The 27332-nt window shown below is 36.8% G+C and overlaps 1 protein-coding gene across 1 annotated transcript in view; it reads right to left on the reverse strand.

The window, feature by feature from the left end:
- cntn4 (contactin 4) overlaps positions 1–22446 on the reverse strand; it is a 158116-nt gene extending 135670 nt beyond the window's left edge. The window contains exon 1 of the mRNA XM_026918278.3: positions 22100–22446. The gene's annotated coding sequence lies outside the window, so the exon portion shown is untranslated. The remainder of the gene's footprint in view (positions 1–22099) is intronic.
- Between the last annotated feature and the right edge of the window lie 4886 nt (positions 22447–27332).

The following is a 27332-nucleotide window of genomic DNA, read 5'->3' on the forward strand; positions in this document are numbered from 1 at the left end:
GGCAGAATAAACAGCTGCATTTGTCTATGCTGTCTCTGTGGTATAAACAGAATGAACATACTCTGTGTGATCTTTTTAAGAACTTGACTGATGAAAATTGCTTTAACTTTCACATGCACTGAACATAAATCCCTACAATTATAATGTCACCGCCTGATTCAGTCAACTCAATTCAATTCAGTTGAATTTTATTTGTATAGCGCTTTTAACAATGGACATTGTCACAAAGCAGCTTTACAGAAATAAATGGATTAAAAAAATATATATTGTAAATATGTGAATTTATCCCTAATGAGCAAGCCAGAGGCGACGGTGGCAAGAAACCTTGAGAGGAACCAGGCTCAAACGGGAAACCATCCTCATCTGCGTGCAATGGATAGTGCAATTATAAATAAATCCCTTCTAATATTGTGTACTATATGGACAAATAGTGCAATTGTGCAACCAGTAAATTCATCACAGTTTTCGGCAGAAGTCCGGTTGGTTAAAATCTATCCATCGTCCACTGATGGAGTCCTGAGTATGAACTCCATTTCCCAAGATCCTCAGCATCACAGTGAACTACAAGGCCAGTCACCTGATTTGTCACATGATTTGTATTCACAGTTCCCTGATTATCCTTCATATCATTATCATTACTACCATTCAAGCACATTTGTTAACAAACAGCACTTTATATAGTTCAGACATTCAAACATTCATCGTGAAGGCTCGATCCTCTTTTCAGCCAGTGTTGAGTCTAAGCCTGGGTATCAACTGCCCTAGTCCTGGATTAGTGTACATTAGTCCTTGCGTAGTGTAGTTAAGAGACATAACATTTACTTTGTACATTTACATTTACATGTAGCGTATTGGCAACACTTCAGCAGGAGAATAATCCATATCAGCACTTTATGCTTTGTATTAGGTGACTACATGTTGAAACTATATTAGCCTTTATATATATTATTTACAGTACATATTTATAATATTTTTAATTGATAGTGAAGAACTGTGTGGGGTTACAAACAAACGCAGAGCAACAGAAGCTAGAAATCTGCACGTTTTGTTCAGCTATTTCTTTTAAACTGCTTGTCCAAAGCACCGACAGGACTGATAAGCAACAATAAACCCGGTCTGCTGTACTGTGTTCTGCAGATGCAGGGTCTCTAGTGTAAACTAACTAATAGCAATAACAACAGAAACATAACTTTATATTTTAACTTTCTGTCCTCATCTTTTGTCCTATAGGTGGAATGGCATACTGTTTGGGCCTTTAGTAGTTTGTAGTATGGATTTAGGACATAGCCATGATGAAACACAAAATATCCAAACAATCATATTTACTATACTCACTATAACTGTGTTTGACACCTTACTGACAACATACAGTAATAGGCCAACATTAATTTGGGCGTAATGGCTAAGCAGGCCCTTAAGATGTGTTTTAGGTAGAGCCAGCTTTGTGTATGTGGTCTGACCTGTAAATTGAGGACTTTTGGTGGTTTTGGTGAAATATGTATAAAGATATACGTGAAAATATATTAGTGATTTAAAAATGTCCCATAGTCTTATTTCTTAACACAAACTTCTTAACAAAGTCAGGTTCAGATTTGGTAATGTGCTCCATAACAAATTTTAAACATGTAATAATAACTTTGTTCGACATGGACAAACTGCTTTTATTCATTCATCCATCTTCAGTAACTGCTTTATCCTGGTCAGGGTCTGGAGCCTATTTTGGGAACACTGGGTATGTGGTGGGAATACACCCTGGATGAAGTGCCAGTCCATACGCATACACATTCACACATTCATTCACACCTAGGGGAAATTCAGCATAGCCAATCCACCAACCAGCATGTATTGGGGAGGTGAGAGGAAACTGGAGAACCTGGAGGAAATCCATGCAGATATGAGGATAACATGTAAAACTCTGCACAGACAGTAACCTGAGCTCGGGATCAAACCAGTGACTCTGGAGCTGTAAGTCAGCTACGCTAAATACTAAACTGTATTGGTTATTTATTTTTTTTTATCAGTGTCTTGAGTTTGTTAGTAGGTTAGACTGATTTAACAGCTCCAGTCAGACAGATAAATAAATGACTAAAAGCTAAGAGAAGTCCCTTTTTAAACAGTGAGCAAATATGGATTTGGTGTCAGCTATTGACCTATCAGCTATTCACATGTGAGCTCAGCTGACAACCGCCACTTCAAAACAAATCCATTTCACACGGGAGTACTCGGGTGAAAGAAAACAAAAACAAAAAAATCCACATACTCACAGGCGATACAACAATTCTTATAACAGTATTTAAATTACAATAAAAATTATTGATTCAATATTGATTTTTAGATATAATGATATTTAATATTATAACAATATTACACTTGCAGAAATATTTATCTTTTCATATAAACAGGTAGACAATGCCAAATTAGCATTGCTATTTCAGCTAAATCAGTGCATGTATTTACCAAACTGAATAACTGCCATTGCAATTAGCAGTTATTCTGTAAGGCCTATAAACACACACACACACATACACACACACACCGGCGTAAGGAGAAAAGCAAATGCTGCTCATCAAAACACAGTCATGATTAACAGCTTCAGCTAACAACACTTATTTTTGCTTTTCTTTGAACATTAAGTACACTAATAAGGTCTAATGTATAAGACAGATATAATTATGATATAGTCCTGGTTTTTTTTTATATTAAAAAGTATGATGTAGTATAATAAAACGTATAATTTAAATTTAATTTAAATATAAGAAGAAAAAAGTGATTCCTTTAAGGTCCTAAATATTCATATACTTTATATTTATATTTTCATATAAATATTCAGTTATATGAAAATATTTAAAGCAGTGCATTTTCTAAATGGTATTCTGAAAGGCTAAACAATTTTACACACATGCACATTTTTTATTAAAGGATTTTGGCATATCACATGCCCTATCTAATTCTCTCCAATATGCACAGTAAGTGATTCAATTACCAAATTAGTAGATAGATAGATAGATAGATAGATAGATAGATAGATAATACTTTGTTACAGGCAAAAATATGGTTTTTAACAATTTAACAATTTTTAGAACATTTTTTCTCATTTACACTGCACTGATGCACAAAATATTGAACATTTATGTGTATCTGTTAAAGGCATACCAATCATTAGTATTGTGGCAACTTCTCCATTAAGACACATTTGACATCAGTAACTTCAGAGTCTCAGAGACCACTGTTATATATATTTTTAATATATAATACACTAATATATAGTTTTCATCATACTGTATTTGCAGTAGGTTGTGATTAAACTGAACATGCCAACTGTCATGTCATGATCAAATATCACTTAACATTATAGAATATCAAAATATGATTGTGAAACGACTCAGTTTGCTAACCGAAGATCAGTCTTGTTTGGACTGTATGTCTGCTTTCTCCTAATGCAAGAAAAATAATCCAGGTAAGCTGTATTATTCGAATTATTGCAAATTACAAAAAACACACACAGACACTATGAAAATGAACTGCTGTTTATTCTTACAAAATAAAGTGTAAGAATTATGTGATGAGAAAAAATCAAATGCAAAATATTCTGTAACCTGAAAAGAAAAAAATGCATGCCATAGGCACAAATATTAAAATATTACAGGACTGAAGCTTTCAAGAATACATTCTTTCTAGTGTGAGTTTGCATTCAGATTCCTGTGAATCAGGATTTCACAGCACCAGCTAATAAATACCCACATCCCAGGAATTTGAGCTTTTGTTTTCTGACTTAAATCCACAGCATTACTGAACACAGATACAGAAATATCCACTAGCAAGACATACCAAGTTCACCAAAAAAAAAAAAAAACAATGCCCTTAGGTATCCACAGCGCAGCAAAGCTACAAAGATGGGGAGTTGCTTGGCTTTACATAATAAGGTCATGTAACAAGGCCTTGCCCTTTCTGTAAGGCACTAACATCAATATGAGGTCAAACAAGGGCCACAGGGAATCGATTAGATCTCCTTTTCAACTAGATCACTTGGGAAAGAAATACCAAATGCCAAACTAAGCATTAACTCAGTCTGATTTTAAGGAGCACTTTTTTCTGCACTCATTAAAGCACAATATACATTTTAAAGTACAAAGGTATACAAGTAATAAGAGCAACCGTGAAAGACATATTAATGCCAGTATGGTCAAGCAAGAGCTTCCGTGGAAAGAAAACAGCACTGGACAAACAGCACTTAATTACTCATTTCTCATGACATCTGAGAGCAGCATTTATTAATCAACTACAAAGAAACCACTGCATAACAAGCTACCAGCACTGCAAAACAAAACAATTACAGGAAATACAGAAATGACATTGCAATAAATTAAACAAGCTTGCAATTTTTTTTTTTTTTTGGTTAAATCAGCATATCTATTGAGTTAGGTGTCTCTGCAGAGCAAAGTGAGTGTTTCTGAGTATATACACTGAGGTGCAAAAGTCTGAGACCATACTGAAAATCTGGGATTGTCATTTTCATTTAAATTGGAAATAAACAGAAGGTTTTAGAATTTTGAAACATTAAAACAAAGAAAGTAAATGTTCAATATCTTGAATATTTAATATTCAAGATACTGCGCTATTTTGTTCTCCCTATTTAAATGTAAGCAAATCTATCATATTGACCATGTTAACTGTTTTGTATAAAAGATCAGATTTTCCTCATGCCTGATCTCTTATACTGAAGCATGTGTTCAGACGTCACTCCAGTGGATTTGATCTAAAATGGATCATAAGTTTTTGGATAAATTTGTGGAGTCCATGCTAGGTCGAGTGCACACTTTCATTAAAGCAAAAAGGGGACGTAGCAAATACTAAGAAACTCTGAAATTCATGTAAATCTTTCAAGGATCCTACTCAGGTTGTTGTGAATAATATAATTTGTAATTAAAATTGTTGTATTAAATTCGAAAAGAATGCATAATAGAAGCATTTTCACTAGTGGTGACTTTTCTACCCAATTTTTGGTGTGTCTTGAATGTGTTGAGAGTAATTGGTTAAACCCTATAGATATCAGTTAAATGCAATAGAGGCAGGCAAATGTCTGAGTGATGGAATATTTTGTGCTTTGTAGCTAACTTGCTAAATATTAAGATAGCAAGCTGACTTAAACAAATGTTAGTGAAAATAACTTACTAGCTAACATTTACATGTTCAACGATCTGATTATCTAAAACGTTCTGTAGACGTTCCTCACCAATCACATTACAAGATACATTTTCTGTTATGTGTTTTATAATTAGCAACAGCATCTTGGGTGAGTAATGACCGCAATTTTTTCACAAACTAGCAATATCAAAAACAGAAACTTTTCAATGTTGGTTTATTAAGTAATAAAACATTCACATAAATATGTCTAATTTCTCTGAGAATGCACTGACAGATAAAAAGGCTTCTTACTAAACTGGATATTTACCCCAAGTTCAGTTAACATTTTCAGCAATCATTTTATAGCAACATACTGTGTAAAAACTGGGAAAATCCAAATTGTGGATTAAAATGTTTTGCTATGAAATAAGTTAGAAACATTTTTAACAATGTCCCCCAGATCTCCAAACCCCACATGTCTGGGTTTATAATAAAATCCCATTTGCATCCATGTCTTTTCCCATGTCTAATCCTATTTGCATCACAGAAATCATGCCCAAACAACCCAGATTAACTGACAGCAGTCTTCAACCAGTAAAACAATATGCCAGGAAGGAAGGAATAGGTGAGAAATTTCATTTAGCTACAACCAAATCAAAACACAAAATAATAGCAATACAGTATACAGTGTACACTGTGTATACAGTATATAGGCTTAGTTAGGCAGGATAAGGTCCTAAGATATATATATATATATATATATATATATATATAGAGAGAGAGAGAGAGAGAGATATCAAAACATATACAGTGGGGTCCAAAAGCCTAAGACCACTAGTGAAAATGCTTCCATTTTGCATTCTTTTCTAATTTAATATAACAATTTTCATTACAATTTATTGACAACGAGTGAAAAGTAGAATCTTTGTAAGATTTACATGAATTTCAGAGCTTCTTAGTATTTGGTACGTCTCCTTTTTGCTTTAATTACAGTGTTCACTCGACCTCGCATGGACTCCACAAGTTTGTGCAAAACCTTATGATCCATTTTAGATCAAATTCGTTGGAGTGTCGTCTGAACACATGCTTCAATAGAAGAGATTAGGCATGAGGAAAATCTGACCTTTTGTACAAAGCAGTTAACATGGTCAGTACCACAAATCTGCCTACATTTAATTAGGGAAAATAGTGCAGAATCTTGAATATTAATTAAATATTAATATGTTTTAAATGTTTCAAAATTCTAAAACCTTCTGTTTATTTCCACTTTTAAATTAAAAAAAAAAGATCCGAAAGTATTGGAATGGCAAGGTCAATTCTATTGTTTTTGCTATATCCTGAAGACCATTGACTTTGAGATCAAAACATGAACATGACATGATAGATCGGAATTTCATCATTCTTTTCCTGATATTTACAAATAGATGTGTTACATAGAACATGGCACCTTTGGTGGCAGACCATCCGATTTTTTTAGGTGAGCAAAAGCATAGGAACAGATAGACTTAAAGTAAATTAAATAACACTTAATATTTGGTTGCTTATCCCTAGCTTGCAATAATTGCTTCAACCCGGAGACCCACTGACATCACCAAACTGTTGAATTCTTCTTCTGTGATGATTTTCTGTGTACTGCAGCTTCTTTCAGTTGTTGTTTCTTTTTGGGGGTTTCTCCCTTCTGTCGCTTCTCCAGGAGGTGAAATGCTGCTCAACTGGGTTAAGGTCTGCTGATTGACTTGGCCAGTCTAAATCTTTTCACTTTTTTCCCCTGATGGAGTCCTTTGTTGTGTTGGCAGTGTGTTTTGAGTTCCTCCCAAATAGATTGAGAAATGAAATGTAAATTGGCAGACAGAATGTTTCTGTAGACTTCTGAATTCATTCTGCTGCTACCATCATGAGTTATATCATCAGTAAAGATTGGTGAGCCCATTCGAGAAGCAGCCATGCAAACCCAAGCCATGACACTACCTCCACCTTACTTGACCGATGAGCTTGTGTGTTTTGGATTATGATCCAATCCTTTCTTCCTCCATAGTTTTTCAGGATATTCCAAATTTTTGTACGGGCTATGACCATTGTTCTTCTTTTCTCAGCTTCAAAATGGCTTGTCTTTCTCCCACATCTGGGTAACAAGAAACACCTGCCAGTCACATGAATCAATATTTTTTTATTTTGATTTTGATATTTTTGGGATTTTTCATTTTGAAAAATGAAAAATCATCTCATATTCACCTTTTCGTCTGAAACCCAAATGGCTCTCAGTGTATAGCAAAAACAACAGAATTGGCCTTGGCATTCCAATGCTTTTGGAGGAGACTGTATAAGGTATTTAAGATATGTGTAATATTGTGCAATGTTTCAGAATGTAACACCCGCTCAGAAAATTACCCCTCCTCAGAAGAGAATCGGTTACTGTCTGTCTAGTTTTTTTCAGTGTTTTATATATTTATTTCAGTTTATTTATTTTTTTAACCCTAGAAAAAGGAAAAAAAAAATCAAAAAGTATGTTGCTTTAGAATAAAGTGTTGACTCAATTCATCCATCTCTTGTACACTATATGGCCAAAGGTTTGTGAATACCTGACCACTTTACCCATATGTGCTTTGTGAACATCCTTTTCCAAATTTATCCCCCCTTTGCTGTTATAAAACCCTCATACAAAGACATCTAATACAATTGTGTACTTCCAACATTGTGGCAACAGTTTGGGGAAGGCCCACATTTGGGTGTGATGGTCAGGTGTCTACGAACATTTGGCCCTATATTATATTTGTATATCTTATACTGGTATGCTCTTGTCTCTGTTCTGCAGCTTGGGCAACAAATTTAGCAGCATTTTAGTAACAAACCATAGCCAAAAATAACCAATGGCTGCAAACTGCATTTGAATATGCTGAACGACAGTATGATATTACATTTATGGTAAATGTTTAAAATATGTGATGTATACTAACTTGCCAATATCTCAGTTTGATGACATTTTGCACTACCCGAGGAAAGAGCTCTCTACGCTGGTTGATATAAAAATAGCCTCCCGTTTATGTGTTATTTCTGCAAGCTGTCCATGTCTAGTGATCATGTACTATGACTATCTACATGAAGAAATCCTCCTAACAAAACACCAAGAAAACAAAATAGATTTATAAAAGCAAAGCTCTTACTCTGCACATGGTTGCTTTTTATTCATAGCAAACACTACACCTACTATAGCACTTTTTTTACACCTACTTTTAAGCTATAACTTAAGACTATGTTGAAACTATGTCACAGGTTGCAACCATTATTCTTTTAGTAGTGCATAAACTCCAACACAGTGTCTATTTATGTTGAAAAAATGATGAAACTGGGCTGACCAGCTGCAGCAGAGGTTGTGCTCTCTTGAGTTCATGGCCTTTGAGTTTTACTTCCTGTCCACTTTCCCATTGCACATATGTAAGCCTGCAGTTTTCAATATCTCATTGCGAATTTTGTCAGTCCTCTAGTTTTGAGTCTTGTTTATCCCTCAGAGCCTTGTATGTGTCTAGAAACTTTGCCTTTCCTTCAGACTACTCTTTGGATTATCCTTAGGTTCTGTCAGTTGAATGCCTTGAATGTTTGGACCCATGTCTTCTCTTTCATTTTGGATTTTGGACCGTGTTTTGGTATTGTCAATAAAGCCTTTCTGCAATATGGATCCTAAACCTTCTCCTGAGTCCACTTTGTTACACAGAGGATGGGGCACTGCAAATGCCCATGTTGGAAAGTTCATGTGAAATGTCATGTAAACACTGAGAATGGGACTAGGGTGTGCTGTCACCTTGAGTCCTATTGCACTAGGGATGACAGGTACTTGTTTTCAGGGATTTGTTGAGGGTGGGGCACTGGTATGAAGGGGGGATCAGACAGTCTGGGAACAGATGTGGGAAAGAAGCCGTTCCTTAGTCGAGTCGTGGGGGTGAGGTGGACCTGTAGCAGTATCCTGATTGTACAAACATGGTGATGATGATGATCCAGGTCTGGGAGATTCACTCTACGATAACAATAAGCTGGGCCATCTTCATCACACGCTGAAGTTCTCTCTGGTGATCAGCAGTGTAACTAGCAAACCATACTGTCAAAACAGTACAATGGATATAAAAAGTCTGCACACCCCTGTTAAAATGGCAGGTTCTTGTGATGTAAAAAATGAAACCGCGATAAATCATGTCAGAACGTTTTCCACCCTAAGTGTGAAATTACAACAAATTAAGTGAAAAATAATCAGAAACATTTTAGGGAAAAATAAAAAAAAAATTTCAATAAACTGGTTGCCTAAGTGTGTTTTATAATTGGGGATGTGGCTGTATTCAGAATGAACCAATCACATTCAATCTCATGTTCAAAAGTAATTATCATACAGCTATCATGAATGAAATTATTCTGATTAACCCCAAATAAAGATCAGTTGTTTCTATAGGATTTTCTTCACATCTTCTTAGTTTCATCTGACCGCTGAAGCCATGGCCCGCAAAGAGCTTACAAAGGATGCATGGTATCTCACTTGTTAAAAAGTATCAATCAGGAGAGGGGTATAAAAGAATTTCCAAAACATTTGATGTACCATGGAACACCATAAAGGCCATCATCAACAAATAGAGAAAATGGAGCACCACAGTGACATCACCTAGAAGATGTCCTTCCAAAATTTATAAAAGGACAAGACAAAACTCCTCTGTCACAAAGACTCCAGAAATTTGAATCCATCCACCCTTTCCATCTCCACATTTTTTGTGTATGGCAGAGGGCTCCTTCATGTTTGATTTCCTGAAGTCTATGATACCATCCTTGTTCTTCTTTGCATTCAGTTCCAGATTGTTTTCCATACACCACCTGGTTAGTTTCAGCATTGCACAGTACAGTAGCAGAGTCAGAATGGTGGAGTTGTGCATGTCCAATCTGGATATACTGGAGTTTGTTGGTAAGAAAATCCATAATCCAGTTGCAGATTAGAGTGCTGAAGTTGGGGCTGAGGAGTTTGGAAACCAGTTTGGCAGATACTGTGGTAAATAGCGTCCATGCATATGTGTTCTCCTGCACCAGATGGGTTAGGGATGTGTGGATGGTTATAGAGTTTTTCAGTTGGCTTGGGTACTGCCACGATTGTGGTATATTTAAAGCAGGTTGGAAACATTGCATGCCACAGAAAGAGGTTGAATATATGTGTGAAGACAACTGCCAGTTCATCAGGAAAGACCCTGGTTACTCATCCAAAGACTGCTGATGGATCCTGTGCAGTGTGTGCCTTACTTACCATGGAAGGCCTGCTTGCTGACAGTGACAGAGTGAGGCATGTCTTGTGGAAAGAAGAGGAAAGCTGTTGCTTTTGTAGTCTCTGATAGACTTGTGGCTTGCCACGTGCAGCGGGGCCTGTTGTTGTTGCTGACGTGAGCTTCAATCTGTATTCTTGCTTTGCATTTATGATTCCGTTCCTTAAGTTTGTCCTTGTTACTCCATGGGCTTGTGCATCTCCATTTCTGAAAACTGCCTCCCATATTTTGAGTAGATTCTACACCTCATTGTTGAGCCTTTTTATGATTTGGGAATGGTTTAATGTCCTTATTGCATGTGACACTAGGTGGAAGTGGATGGAACACTGGAGGTGTGCTCCTCAGGTCAGCATTCTTTGTGACAATGCAGTCCAAACATCCATGCAGTTCAAACAGTCCATGACATCTGAATCAGATTTATCAGTCCGTATTTTCACTGTTTTGATAGTTGGCATGGATCTGCTGATCACTGGGAAGTCACACGTTCTAGGGCGAGTGTCTTGCTTTGTAAACTTTTGGACATTTGTGCATTGTTCCAGTATGTTATTTTCCCTGATTGGAAGTCCCAGATTTTTATGAAATGTAGGCAGCACTGTCTTCACGTATGTGTGATTGAAATCTCCTGCAATAATAAAGTCAACGTCAGGATGGGCGGCCTGCAGGGCTCTGATTGTGACATGTAGTATGTTCATAGCTTAACATAATCTTGAGGAGGTAATAACCGCTGTAATAATAATCCAGTCTGAATCTTGTCAGCAGGATGAAGGTCTACTCCAGGTTAAGAGAACAATGTCTTTCAATGTTGTCTGTATCTGTACACCAATTGTTGTTTATGTAAATTCCAAAACGCCCCCTCCTTTTTTCTGACTAAGCTCAGAGTTCTATCTGCACAGTAGAGCGGGAGGCTTGCAGCATCTGGCATGTTGTCCTTTAATCATGTCTCTGTCATAATTATTTCCCAGCTGTTCATTTCGTGTGTGGTAATACTTAGTCTGTTTGTGTGACTGTGAGTTGAAGATTTTCCTCACAATTCAAGTGACCAGTCAAACAGGCTGATAATGATCCTTCTGGCTCTTTGGGTTTTAACCAAGAGGTGTCAAAAAAGTTACCACAGGGATTATTGGCTTGTGGCAGCCAAGCGTTTTTGATCCTTCAATGTTGACGCTTCCTATCATCGTGAAGCAGAATTCAATAATACACATAATAACTTTGATAATTGTAGAAAATGATTGCAGGTTGTGATCCCTAGCCCCCACTTTAAGAGCTATGGCTTTAGAGGAACCATATTTCATTACAGGTAGAGGCACAGGACCCAAAGCCTAAATAACTTCAGCAGCATGATGTCGCACCACGACCTTAGTCCAATGTCAAGGTCAATTTTGAGCTTAGCCATCTACTAGGGTTAACATTCTTTTTTGTCATATCAGCTATGGGATATCTGGCATGTAGTATTCACTTTGTGTTATTTACAAACCAGTAATATGTAAAAGTAAAAGTCACTATAATTAAGTACTGCAAATCCATACACATTGGTGGTTATGTGGTTTGGTAGGTGTGTGTGTGTGTGTGTGTGTGTGTGTGTGTGTGTGTGAAAGGTAGATGGGGTCTAGTCATATCATATTCCCTAACTCAGACTGGACAGCACAACTGATAAGTATCTTAAGCTAGTCATTGCTTGTGTCTAGAACATACTTGCAGGAACCTCTTAGTTAATAAAGGAAGGAGAGAGGCTCTGAAGATACCCAACAGAGCACAACCACAATTCACATGACATGCCCTAATATTCTAATATGGTAGTGTAAGATATGTAACAAATAGTGTAATCATATACATTTTGAAATGCCTTTATCATGAATTTAGATGTAATGGAGGAACAGTGAAAAACTCCAGATAACAAAAAATCTAAAAATCTAAAATAGTAAGAAATAAAACAGAGAAAAGAGAATCCTTAGAAAGCCAGTGTTGCTAATAATAAATGAAATCTAGCAGGAGTCATTATGCAGTTCGAGTAACTGCTTCCTTTCTTTAACAATATTCCATTTTGGATGAGCTATTCCTTTATGAAACCCTGCAGAATTCTCTACAAAATATCACAGCTGGTTCACTTAAAAGCATTCTTTCAGCTTTTGAGAGAGCTTCAGTAAGGGTTCCTGACATGTTCAAAAGAGTGACTGCCCTTCTGCCTATGATAATGCACCACACCAGTTTCCCCTGCTCCACTGTTCCTTGTTAGCTTTGTTGTAAGACCTTTGAAACCCATTGTGTTTGATTTAACCAAGCAATCTAGGAGGCCTCCATTTAAGCAAATAATTTTTGTTACAGTGTATCGAACAAGGTTCAGCTCTCTGACTGTAATTTCATAAAGTAAATATCATTGGATAATGTTAAGGCTGTGTAACACTGCTACATCTGCAACGTACTGTGGCTTTGTAATTGTACAGGACCTCCAAAAGGTCACATGCTATATTTAGAATCAGCAATTTGGTACTTTTCTGCAAGACCGTGGCTTATTTCCACACAAACAGTTGTCTATTATTTAGTCCTCCAGGCCCATCGTTATGCTAAATGTTATGTCATTTTTAAATTACTGACTCCAAGCACAAATACAACATTATGAGTTTTTAATTTTCAACAGGAGTATCAATCTTGATATGCCAGTGCTTTTAAGTCATTTCAGAGTCCTACCAGAGCATATGCCAGAAGGTGGCATATGTTCTTTCTTGGGAACATATAACTGGCCAGACAAATGACAGATATCAAAATCCTTCAGAACTCTACTAGATGCTCAAATTTGTCATATAATATGATATGAGGACCCTATCAAAACAGTGTGTCTCACAAAATCACACTATTCTGTCACTTGTTCTTATGCCTCATGATGTTGCCCTCCTAGCACACCATACCATGGACCACTTTCCTCTGACCATATAGAATTATAACAACTCAAATTCCAAGTCCAACATGGCAATACAATTTCTAACATTTTAAAATTCTGTGAACACGACTGAACCCTGCCCACACCTGAGTCTTTGGGAAATAATTATTTCGTGATATGCCTTGGGCATTCAGGGAATGTTATTTGATAGTAATGCGGACCCAATCATCATCTGTGTAATGATAAGGGTGTAGGGGACTTTTGAACCTCTTGAAAATTTTATATTGGCTCACTCAAGAGGCCTCAGTTTTCACTGGAGATCTTCAGCTTTTGGCAACGGGCAATGAAGGGCTCTCTAGTGCACTTGACAAGCAAAAACACAGAAAGATGGCAATCTAATTCTAACACTTGCACACCCAGTTTCTGATGCTCTAAAAATCATTGTCTGTTAAAGGATCTGAAGAAGAAGTAACAGCAGCTTTTATTCGTCCCACAAACATTACAGTGAAGTTCTTTGCATATCCCTGACATGATACGACACCCATGTGGCAGATAGGGTTAATGGAGTTGCTCAGGGGCCCAACAGTGGCAGTGTGGCAGTGCTGGGGCTTGAACTCCTAACCTACTTTACAGTAACCCAGAGCCTTTAACCACTGAGTATAAATGTATAATTGCAATGTATACCTCCCTTTACCCCTTTACTACTCATTTATTTGTTTCATTTTTTTGCTTTTTTTTGTTTCTGATTTATTTTTTGTTATGCTCTATCTATCTATCTATGTTATAGAAGTCTTCCTTTGTGTTTGGCTTTTGTAAAAAAAAAAAAAAAAACGAAGTCAGTAGGTCTTGAAAGAAGCTATATGCCTGAAATGTCTACTTGTCTACTGATTAACTGGAATTGGGAGCAACTAGTCCCCTGACCTTGGTACAAAATTGACTCCAAACAGTGCTTTCTTAAGTTTTCACCCCTGTCCTTCACAACTTTTTCATGTTCTGTAGTGTTAGAACCAGGAATTAAAGTGGAGTTAATTGGAATTTTAGCATTTGAGTTATATAAATTAAGTAAAAATGAAATTATACATATATATATATATATATATATATATATATATATATATATATATATATATATATATATATATATATATATATATATATATATATATATATAAAACTATAAAATATAAAATACTTTTATTTTGACACACAGGTTAATTTTACTCAAAAAGCAGGCATTTGTTGTTTGCATAAGTATTCACCCCCTTGGGTCAATATTTGATCAAACTACCTTTGCCGAAATTATAGCTACAAGTATTCAGGGATGTGTCTCCATCAGCTTTGAACATCTGGATCCTGATATTTTTGCCTACTCATCTTGGCCATATTGCTCAAGCTCTGCCAGATTAGATGGAAATTGTGGGTGAGCAGCAATTTTCAAGTCTTGCCACAGGTTCTAAAATGGATTGAGGTCTGGGGTTTGACTGGGTCATTCTAACACATTCATGGTTTTGAATAATTCTAGTGAAGCTTTGACAGTATATTTAGGGCTGTTGTCCTGCTGGAAGGTTTGTTCTCTAACAAACTCCTGGGTTTCCTGGAACAGATGTATTTATCCATTAAACTAATTATGTGACTTCTGACGGCAACTGGTTACACCAGATCTAATTTAGGGGTTTCACAGCAGTGAGGTGAATATTTATGCTTTTTTTGTATATATTCATGACATATAATCCCAGTCCATTTCAGTTCCAGGTTGTAACACTACAGTATGTGGAAAAATTAAAGGGGGCTGAATAATTAGATACATTAATCTGTGGGACACAATTTCTCACACCACACTTTGTATTTGTGTTTAAAAAGCAAAAGTCAAAAAGCACTGCCTATCAGTTGTGGAGGTAAGTACAGTTTGAGTGTATTTTTAATAAAGCGGAAATATGAATAGTAGTATAAGCCCTGATGCTGTTACACATAAAACCCATCTACACATGACTACTTAATTGTCATCATCGAGATCATCAAGCACTACAAAGCTTATGTCGGTTTTATGTCAGCGTATAATCCAAAAAGAAATATGTTAGCTAGGTTGGCATCATAGTTAAGTAGTGTTTTACTAATTAGCATACAGAATGGCTTTAGCTAAATACTGAATTACAATCACTTTTCTAGCTTTTCTTTGTGAAGTGAAATGTACACTGTTCCAAATGAGCACTATTTTTTAGGTACACCTTTACCTGCCAACATCTGGTTAGATATCAGTATTACATTTGAAATTTCTTGGTAGTTTAATCCATAGCTGTCTCTAGCTAAATGTTACTCTACAATGGAGGAAAAATATCAGGGAGTACATTAATGGTAAACAATAAAACAGTCCCTCTGCTCTGAGAGATCCACAAGTGGATTGTCAAGCTGCACTGCTGTTATTAAGCCCACAATTAGACACATCCCCAAAGGTGGAAGCATGTTGCACAAGGATTGCATAAGCAATTCATGAGGATGACAGACAATAGTTAAGAAGGAGCAGTTAAAGGGGGCAACCATACTCTGTCCTCTCTATGGTAAAACCTAACTATATTAAAATGTATGAGGCATTGCACTAGTTTTGTATAATGCATTTTTTGACAAAATGAAATATTTTTCACGCAAGACTCACAAAAGACAGTAAAAGAATACATTTTAATTGTATATGTTTAACATAACATATGGATAGACTAAAAAAGATGGTACTAAAACTGTCAACAGTGGGTCAAGATCTCATTTAAAAGAGTAAGAGAATAACTTGGAAATGGATTCTGCATTTCCTAACTGTAAGCAAATAAGGCAAATGATTTGCCCAACAAGGGATCATATATACTGTATGTAACAATAAAAGGTCCATTCAGAGTCCACGATGACGTCTATTCATCTATTCACAGTAAAGAATATCCAAGATAATAATAATAATAATAATAATAATAATAATAATAATAATAATGTGAATATTATGAACTTAATGGTGATATTAAAATGAATGATGGTGCAATTTGTGTGCCCTCAAACGAAGTGAGGCAGTGTGGGTGTTAAACAATAAAGCACAGCCTCTCATAAAAATGATGCTGACCTGCAAAGAAAAAAGAATGACTTTCATGGGAAAGGAAGCTTAACGTCAAATAAAGTGTATCTGTTTATTACATCATGAAGAGATTTTTGATGCCCACGCCCTGTAACAGATAATAAAGGGCAAATGCTGCTCTGATTTACTTAGTATTTTCCAACAAGCTTACTTTTCACGGATTTTCATAGATGTAGGGCTTGAAATTCATTAAGTAATCCTCATGACCTTTAAGGAGGTATTAAATCTCCATCTTCCATGTGTTTGTGCTCAGTTCACTTAATGAAAGTCCTTAATTGACAATGACAAAGCATTGAGAGATAGACACTTCAAAAGAAATATGTTGGGAAAAAAATACACTTTTGTGTAACTTTCTTGGCTTTTCTGCTTAACATATACCGTTCTTAGGGAGAGAATGCTGGTGCGGAATTGGCATGGCCAAAGTTTAAGACAGCGTTTTGTTTTGTTTTTCAGTGGCCCTACACAGTATAGTGTTCGCTCCAGCACTTCATTTTTATCCATGTGAACAGTTACGCTGTAAAGCAAGGTTACTGTCGACCTACACTAGCTGAAGTTCATGGTTAAACACATTTAACATTTTCATTTCGTCTCATTTCATTTCATCTGACAGACACCTTTATCCAAAGCAAATTACTCATAGACTGAATACAATCTAAGTAAATACGATCTAAGTATCAGTCGAGATTTAGCTTTCTGGTCACTAGCACAGAACCTTAAGTGCTGAGCTACTGCTGCAATTCAATGTCACAATGTACAAACAGACCACCACAATGGGCTAACACAGTGGCATATAATATACACAGAGGTGTATAATGTCAGCTTGGAGCTAATGTCTTCTGTCAGCAGAATGTTCAGGAATAGATGGCTCTGATAAGTTGACAAAAATATTTTTGTACAAATTTAAATAATGTTCATGAACCAAACCTGTGCTGAGGTGTCCATGGAATTAATCTTACAGTTAAAGGCATTCCTGGCTACAAAAAGTTTGAGAATCCCTGGTCTAATGATGCAATAATTTGCACAAGCCAACTAGTGTAAGAAGCAAAAGGTTAAGGTTGGCACAAGGTATAAATTAGCAGCCATAGCTTTTCCTACAGTTCTGTATATATATAAGAAATCCAACAAAGTTTCTTTTACTCGTTCTTATAAATATTATCTATGATCCTATTGTTGAGAGTGCTTTTGTACCTCAGAAGCAATCCTGTCCTTAACTGTCACCAAAGCTACTGCCCATAAATACACCTCTGATATCCCACCGGCCACAAGTCTTTTCCTGGCATCAGATTTGACATTACGTTTAGTTATTATAGACATTATTATCGATTCTCAAATGAAACCACATGGCTTCACAATTACAAACTCAAAACTGCATGACTCAGCCTTTAGGAAAAGATACAAATGCTCAAGATAAGGGTGGGGAAAGGCTTCTTTTACATTTATTAATAAAAAAATTCAACATGTGCCCTCAGGAGTTTGTATCTTGAGATATAATCTTATATACACAACACTCCCACTCCATTTAATAACATTTTCCACCTTTTACATAATGGCTTGGTTGGGTGGTTGAAAAAAAAAAAAAAAAGGCATTATCCAAACTAACTTATACTGGTTTGACAAACCACATTCAACCTGTTGGAAGCAGTTAATTTATATTAAGCCCTTTCGAGTAGAACATTTTAAAAGTGGTCCAAAACAATTTCAAGCAAAATCAGAAATAACAAATAGTATTATTTATGTGTTGCCATAGATAATGTTGTCTAAATGGTGTAATACGGGAAAATCTTTCAAGCACCTCTCATATCTGGTTACTTAGCTCCCACTCACTCCTGTCCTTTTCTTGCAATAAATAATGAAACAGCGCACAAGAGATTTCACACAAGGTGCTTTACCAAATGCCAATGCCCTGTCCTCTGTATCAATTGTGCATCACCCAGGTCTTTATTCTCTTTTTCAAAACCAATGTGTTTCTTTAGAGAGATGTCTTAAACACTGTCTTTCAGACATACCCAACTCCAAGTGAAAGCACAATACTGACACATGTCCTATCAGTTTAACCAAGCTCACATTTTATTTTTACTTACTTGGCAATTGCTTTTAGTGAACCTTACTTACAAATGAGGCAGAACGTAATGCAAAGATATAGCTGATAAGTTGAGGATTAAATATCCTGCTTAAAAGCTCAACAGTGGGTATCTGACACAGGTGGGATTTGAACTCGCAACCTAGTAGTCATGAGCGCAAAAGCTTAACTGCTGAGCTCCGATTTAATCAAGGGATTAAACATGACGCAATAGAAATGGTTATAACTACCAGATAACAAGAGGTCCATGTGGTGAAATTTAAAAGTAACATGGGTTTACTACTGTAATTTCTAAAAAAAAAACAATTGCCTGAGCCGACTTGTATAAAAAGTTATGAATAGTTAAAATTAAAGATGGAGGTGAGATCAACAGTCACACCTTTTTTTTTTTTTTTTTTCAACTTCATTCATAGGAAATCCAATATTAGTTATAATATTCATCATTCATTCATTCATCTTCTGTAACCATTTCTCCTAATCACTATTGTTCGTTCAAACTCATTTTGCTTATGATCAGGTTGACGAGAAAGCTTTCATAACTCCGAAGTATTTGTTTCTTTAACTCTTAACACTACAGCCATGACACAGGAACACTATTAATATCTCATTGGCCACAAGGATTTTCTTGGCATCAATTGTGTGCTAGTCCTCTTTATTCAATGCACCATTTATCAAGGATTGCCACTATGCATTAAAATGATAATAATTCACCAGATATTATATTTTATTTTATTTTGTTACCTAACTGAATTACAGTTAGGGCTTGGTGACTGCAGTCCTGTCATTATACGCGCCGGTCTTTGATCAATTTCACTTGGACCCTATTCAGCGTAACATCAACCATGAGCATGGTTCTGTAGGAGATTAATGTCAAACACATGTGGTATGACATAACCCACTCACTGTCTCTTGATTAGCAGCACACTAGAGACGGGGAAAAAACACTTCACAGTTGATAGGGGCAAAAAACTGACTAGAATGTCACAGGCTTACAGTTTCCCTGTGCGTATTAATGCTAAAGAAAATAAGACTCTGCAGTGTTTACATTCCTTTGTCAAAATGAGAGCGAAGCAAGATAAGGGGTGTGACTCTGAGCATTTGTCTGTGTGTGGCTTTGGCCTGCCGTACTGTATAGCCTAATAGACTTCAGAGAATGCTGAGAGAAATAACATTTCTGATAAGCACCCAGGCGGGCCTATTCTATATGTAAATGTACTTGTACGCAGAGTAAGTACCATGTTTCTCGACACTTAAGCCGTCCAGGAGATTTACACTTTGCACATACAAGAGTTGTACTAGTAGCAATGAGATCTTGAGAAGCTCAGCATTTCCCTGAAGGAGGGAGACTGCACTGTGCAAGCCACAATGAAATGGAGGAGTGCAGAAATACACACAGTCATCAAACATAAGCTCTGCTGAAGATAGAAAGTGCACATCACAGTTCGCAAAATCGTGCAAATGTGGTGCAAATTTACATTTTCCCCTAATTTTTTTTCTTTATTTATTTGTGAAATGGTTTATGCCAGTTTATCCCAGACTTGCACATTTCCTAAAGATTGTTGGAACTTTATCCAGGGAAGACAGGTGTGTTATCTGGCTGACCATAACTGAGACTATAAATATCCTTTTGGCTGCAAACTACATTTTAATGTGAGAAAGCTGTATTTGGGTGTCTGTTTAAAGGAGATAAAACAGTAAGACATTTAATTGGCTGTCCTGATTACATAAAATATTTTGTTCTGGCACAACTAAACAAACAGAAATCTATGCCTAGGTGTGCTGTAACAATTTTTGGGGAACTTGTAATAGAGAGAAAAAAAATACATATAAAATGCCTAGAAAAATATATACATAAAATAGAAATGCCCCTAATGACACTATGCCAGCAAGTGGCTATGCAATGAAAATTTTATGACATGTCTCTAACTGTAACTACTCTGGAATCTTTTTAATGTCACTTTTGCACTACATCACTTCTGACAGCCAGCTAGGTTGCAGCATGCTCGCCAAGAAAATGCTGTCCTCTCATTCCCTCTGTGACTGTGTGTAACTACTGACTATCCAGTAGGTCATTAAACACAATTCTCTTCTCTTCAAGACAACTTTATCACAGGATTTATCAATATGATTGTAACTCAGCTTAAGAATGCTAAAACAATGCTGGACCAATATCCTAAAAATCAGCCGCTATGCTGTATTATAATCCTAAGCCTTTAGTTGATTCTTTCATGCTATAAAATAAGAGCAGAATATTCAAATGAAAGTAAGTACTTCCAATGAAAAATAAAACATAGTCAACACATCAATGTATGCTACACTGATAGCTGTTCTGGATTGACAGTGAGTGACTAGAAAATGGCCCAGTGAAAGCCGACTCTGGCAGCCGAGGGTGAAAAGCACATGCAATAGATAAAAAAAATAAATAAAAAATACACAATATATACATAGTATAATGCATAGTGCAATTTCCATTCATATGTACTAGGATTAGCTTTCATATCCATCTGCAATATGGACTGCAGTATGACTTCTTCCGAAGCAGACAACAGGGCTATTTTCTCCTAATATCCTCTTTTGGCATGTGAAGACAGTATTCGCTGTAGTATCCACTATTTTCACGACTACATCTTGTAATACAAAGGCTCCTAACAACTTTTAAGTTTTATTTCTTGACTGTGTTATGTCTAGACTAACTTGCTATATGACGGGAGTCAGTGGACAGCTATAATCAGAGAAAATCAGACTGTTAAAAGAAAGCCAGAGTGGAATATGAACCATGTTGCCAGATTGGTTGCTTTCCTCTCCAGTTGGGATGATGTTTTAACAACAGTGGGATGAGAAAGGCCTTGGGCAGGTAATACTGTAGGAGAAGTTATATTGCGGCCTGGTTTATGGTGAAGTATGTTACATTTTGAACTATGGGCGGAGTGTTAAAAATGAATCCACGTGCACTATTATATGCTTATTCTTTACCTATATAAGAGAGTTTACTATATGCTTATTCTTATTCTTTCTAATGTTTTAGAATAATAAGAGTTTCATATATATATATATATATATATATATATATATATATATATATACATACATACATACACACACACACACACACACACACATATATATATATATATATATATATATATATATATATATATATATATATATATATATATATATATAATTTCTTCTAATAATATATAAATTCTTCTTATTATAAAATATTAGCAACTCTCTTACATATGTACAGAATAAGAATAAGCATGAAAATATCATTTGCAAAGATATGATGTAAATAAAGATGTGTAAAACTGACCTAGTATTTAAAATTGACCTAGTGTGTTGTTGTTGTTGTTGTTGTTATTGTTATTATTATTATTATTATTATTATTATTAAGCCACTAGGACCCTGTAGGCTCTGTCTGTCTAGTCCTGACTCGAGTGAAGAAAATAACCCAGTGAAAAGGAAGTAAGGGAATGAAAACTGAGCTGATGAGCGGATTGAGAGCAGGCTTGTTTGCGCATGCATGCCGCGTGTCTACCCCTCCGTTAGAGCCTGACCCCGAGCGTCTTTAAAGCTCCTCTCTCCAACTACTGAGCAATCCACAACTACCAAGTGCACTTACTGTGGTACATGAGCTCTCCTGTTCTCGCCTCCTCTACGCGAAGCTTCTCGCAATCCAAGCTGAACGGGACTCGTCCTATTCGTCGGAATATAGGACAGCAAAGCGGTCGCTCTTCGCGCAACTCTTATTCGCGCTGCTGGATGGAATTAGTCTGCATAGTACCGCGTAATAACGCCGCCGCTAAGCACGAGCTGTCGCGTGCATCACATCAGCCCAGCGCAGTTTGGCGCGTCGGAGCGGCGCGCGCCTGGCCCCGCCCACTCTCTGCGCTCAAGGGCTCGGGAGGAGTGATGGAGTGAGCTTCAGGCGACGCCAAGTCCAAGTGGCCGATATTGGCATACACTGGCACAGTTAGCACAGGTCCTTTTAAATAGCTGTTAACCCCATGGTGGGCAGCACAGGTAGACAGTTTTTATTCCAACAAAGCAGGATCTAGGACAAGCCGTGTTCACTTTTGTGCCAGGGTAACATGAACCTTCAGAAAACCCCAGGATGTAGCTCATAAAATATTCATTCTCACGTTAATGAGAACATATACTGTGGGAAGAGTATAGTTTCCTTTGTGTGTGTGTGTGTGTGTGTGTGTGTGGAGGGTGAGTGGGTATGTGTTATATGTTGGTGTGGACTAAATGTCCCCACAAGGATTGGAATATCTGAGTATTTTTGGGGGACAATTTTTGTAAACACAAAAACAAACAAACAAACAAACAAAAAACCCTAAAAGAGCCAAAAGGTTCCCTTTTGGTCAGAGAGCTTAAGGTCAGGGTTAGGTTTAAGGGTAGGCATAGCATTAATAATTATGTCAGTAGAAGGTGTGTGTGTGTGTGTGTGTGTATCTATAAATACACTACAACATCTCAAGACCCCTAATAAGTGTGCTGATAAATAACGTAGGCTTACTGACATCCACAAACCTGAGCATCGGTCTTCATCTGTAGTGACAAACACCAGAGAACAGGAACTATGGAGCTCTTACTCTCCTTTGATTGCATGCTTATGTGGTATTGTGCACCTCAGTATGAGAGGGCCTGCTTTGCAAATGAAAACACCAAAGGAAAGCTGAATAAATGAATGAATGAATGAATGAATGAATGAATGAACGCAGCATGAATTCTGGAAAACTAGAAGTAAAGTTCGTGAGACATAAGTCCACCATCCCACCTTACAACTCCCTTACCAGGAGATATATGCAAATTATAGTTAAGACGATCCAAAAAGAAATTAAATAAATTAGTTACATATATGACTAAAGCTCTAATGGTGTGTATGTAATGTAGTTGTACTGCATGCTATTAATCACATGCGTGAGTTTGCAAGTTCAGAAATTCTGCAATCAACAGTTAGTGAAGATCACAAGCAATAAGTCGAGGTTAATCCACTAGGTGGCACAAGCTAACAAGTCTAATGTTACAAGGGAAAAATGCTGCACAAATTTTGCGACAGGAACTAGATCTCACTCCTAGTCTGGGAGTGAGCTTGCTTTTGCTGGTGTTATTTACATAATTATGTCAGCTCTTTGTGACACGGTCCAATCTAGGGAATGCACAGCTCTTTTGGCTCCTTTCTTCAAATGAATTCAACCTTTGATCCACTTCAGTTCACTGTTATCCACACATAAGCCCTAATTATAGCGAGTGGGATTTAAGGAAATCTTCTCCTTTTAAAACAGTCAATGGGAAAGCTGATAATTGAAGGGGGAGTAAATTGAATTCCTGATGGGATTAACCAGAAACGAAGGCAGCAAGGAAGGGAAAGGGCTGGGCAAGCAGCAATCGTGGGCATGTCTTTCACTGAAAGCTAAAACTGTGAGACTGAATTCAGGTAACTCTCCTTCCTTGAAATACATATTAACTAAGATTTGGGGTATTATAAGGTCAGTGATTAGGTTGGGACTAATTGTGAGCTAAATGACTTAATCAAGCTAAACTGGCACACTAGCATTGATACTTGGAGATTAGAAGCAGAGCTAGATATACTTATGTCTGCTTGTTCTCATGTTGCAGCTTCTAATGACTTGGGTAAAGACATTTAACCTCAGGCCGTCTGTCTTTTAGCTAAGCATATCAGTGCCTTCGAACCATGAAATGTTTGAGCCTAGTTGAACTTGATTAAGTATGGCGTTATCTCACACTGGACATGGATATATCAATTCTCTAAATTTTATTTGCTAGGCAGGTGTGCAAGCCTGCATGAATCATATTGATATTCAGGTCACATGTGCTGTATTGATTCATAATGCTATAAATTCTCCTCCTCTACAAAGTGCAGCATGAAGAGGCATATGAACATGTAACATGGAGTGTTAAAAATATTTTATTTTGTTATATTATACAGTCATGGGAAAAAGTATACCCTTGCTCAATTCTATGTTTTCATTTATCAGGGCCTAGATAACAATTGTGTGCTCCTCACCAACTTCTCAGGTGACAACAGCAACAAAAATAAAACAACATTTTTGTATATGTGGTTATTTTTTTCCAAAAATTAAACCAACATTCAGAAACCAGGTGGGAAAAATAAGTATACCCTACAATTCAGTAACATCTAGAACCACCTTTAGCAACAATAACTTAAAGTCAACATTTTCTGTAGGAGTTTATCAGCCTCTCACACCATTTTGGAAATGGTTTACAACATTACTTCAGTTCATTGATGTTTGACAGCGTTCGCTTTTGCATAGCTTTCTTAAGATCCCGCCACAGCATTTCAATGGGGTTGAGGTCTGGACTTGGATTTAGCCATTCCAATACCTTGAATTTTTCTTCTTTAGCCATTCAGATGTCGATTTGCTGGTGTGCTTGGGATCAGTGTCCTATTGCATAACCCAGTGTCAGCTCGGCTTAAGCTGCTGGAAAAATAGCTTCACATTTGTCTCAAGAATTTTCTGGTACAAAGTGGAGATCATCGTTGTCTCAATGACTGCAAGTTCCCCAGGTCCTGTGACTGCAAAACAAGCCCAAATCATCACCCCTCCACCACCATGCATGACAGTTGGTATGGGGGGTTTGTAATGATATGCAATGTTCAGTTTTCACCAAACGTGGTGCTGTGCACGATGACCAAACATCTCCACCTTGGTCTCATCAGTCCAAAGGGTATTGTTCCAGAACTTTTGTGGTCTGTTCGGATGCAATTTTGCAAATCTAATTTGTTCTGCCATATTCTTTTTGGAGAGAAGACGTTTTTTTTCCTAGTCACCCGTCCATGAAAGCCATACTTGTTCAGTCGTTTCTGATTGTGCTGTCATGAGCATAAAACATTTAAGGTGCTTACAGAGGCCTGTAGATAGCAAAATATAGCTCTTGGGTATTTCTTTATATCTCTGACCTTTAAACAGTCTGACCTTGGACTGAGTTCGCTGAGACGCTCACTCCTGGGAAGATTGGCAACTGTCTTGAAGGCTCTACATTTGTAAACAATCCTGTAGAATGGTGTATTTCAAATTGGAGATGGCCTTATAACCCTTCCTAGATTGATTAGCAGCATCTCCAAGGTCCTTATGACCTTATGACCTGATGACCTTTCTTCTTGGCATGATGTAGACAAAAAACTTGAGTGCTCCAGAACACCAAACTGCTTAAAGATCTGCTTGTATACAGGTAGTCACACTTCTTGATGATTAATTAATCTTGTACATTTCATTAGTAACACCTGGCTGCTAATCACTCTCTTAATGATTGTGGAAGTAGGAAGGGTGTACTTATTTTTTTCCTCACCTGGTGGTTTACTTTTTTGTGAATAAAAATGACTGCATATTGAAATCTGTTGTGTTTTTTGACCAATGAGGTCATTTGTTTGTTTATAGAAGTTGGTGAGGACCACACATTTGTTATTTAGGCCCTGATGAATAAAAACATAGAATTGAAGGAGGGTGTGCTTTCGTTTTCCCATGAGTGTATATTATATATATATAGTACTACAGTACTGTTCCTTAAAGTAATACAGTACTATTCCTTATGTTATTTGTGTATTGTGTCGCTGTTTGTGGTGTTTGTGTTCCTAGTTGTGGTGTTGCAGCGTGCCCTATCTGTTTACTGAGTTTTACCTCTACAATTGACTGGCTATTGTTATTGTTTGAGTACTGTCAGTTTTGAGTCTTTGCATGTTCCCATCATTAATAAAGAGTGGAAAAACACAAAAAGTCTTAAACGTTTTCTTTATGCTTTGGATACTATAAAGGGGAGAAATTAGTGGTATTAACCTCTGAGCAGTGCTGTATAGTTAGACAAGCCTAAGCTAGTTACGGTCAAACTTTCTGAGCTTTCCTCTGTGGGTTCATACCAAGAAGCTCCAATAACATGTTATCCTAATGCCCCGATCAAAGCTAGAGCAGAAGACTATGCTGAGAGTGACAGTGAGGAGCAGACAGAAGCAACTGGCAATCGGCATCTGAGAAGTCTAATATCAGACCATCAGGTAAGCTGCTTGCTGATCCAATCAAGTGTGCATTTCAGGAGTTCATGGTCGTTCTGTTAGGCTGATGGAAAACATGGCTGCTGGTGTGCCTATTCTTCAGACTTTAAGAGTGTGCTGACCAATTAATTCGAGCCAGCTAGTAACTTTGGCATTCTGGATTCAATACAAGTGTATTGAATCCAGAATACCAAAGTTACTACTTGTGTTTTTCCACTCTTTATTAACTCACCTAATCTGTTTAAGAAAAATCTTTTAATTTATTTCTTGGTTAAGTAACCAAGAAATAAATTAAAAGATTTTTCTTAAACAGATTAGGTGAGATGTGTCTTGTTTAACATTTTGTTTTTGACACTACATGTGCTTTAGTACTTCCTATCTTGAGTACTTTCCTATCGGGTAATCACATTAGCATACTTAATCATATTAGTAATAATTTTGAACCATAGAGGTGTGTGGACTTTGTTGCTACAATGTAAGCTTGTTATCAGTAAATGACAACTTGCACTCTGGTTCTAGGTTTTGAAAATACTGTCTATCTACTGGTAGGGAATAAACTGAGGATGTGTTCTTTCTCTCATTTGCTGTTTGTGAGACTATATTGCATAAGAATCACTGGAATTTACCCCAGATGAACTAGTTTTTGGATGCACAGCTCAAGGCGGTTTAAAGGTCTTGAACTGTTTGTCAAATGAAAAAAGTGACTGCACTGTATTATATTATGTTAGCTACTTCAGTAGGTGCCTGTAAATCACAAGAAAAAAATTAAATTATGTAATGACAAGAAGGCAATCATGTAAATTTGTCCAAGAAGATTTAC

This window comes from Pangasianodon hypophthalmus, chromosome 2 (assembly GCF_027358585.1).
Source record: "Pangasianodon hypophthalmus isolate fPanHyp1 chromosome 2, fPanHyp1.pri, whole genome shotgun sequence".
Lineage (NCBI taxonomy): Eukaryota > Metazoa > Chordata > Actinopteri > Siluriformes > Pangasiidae > Pangasianodon > Pangasianodon hypophthalmus.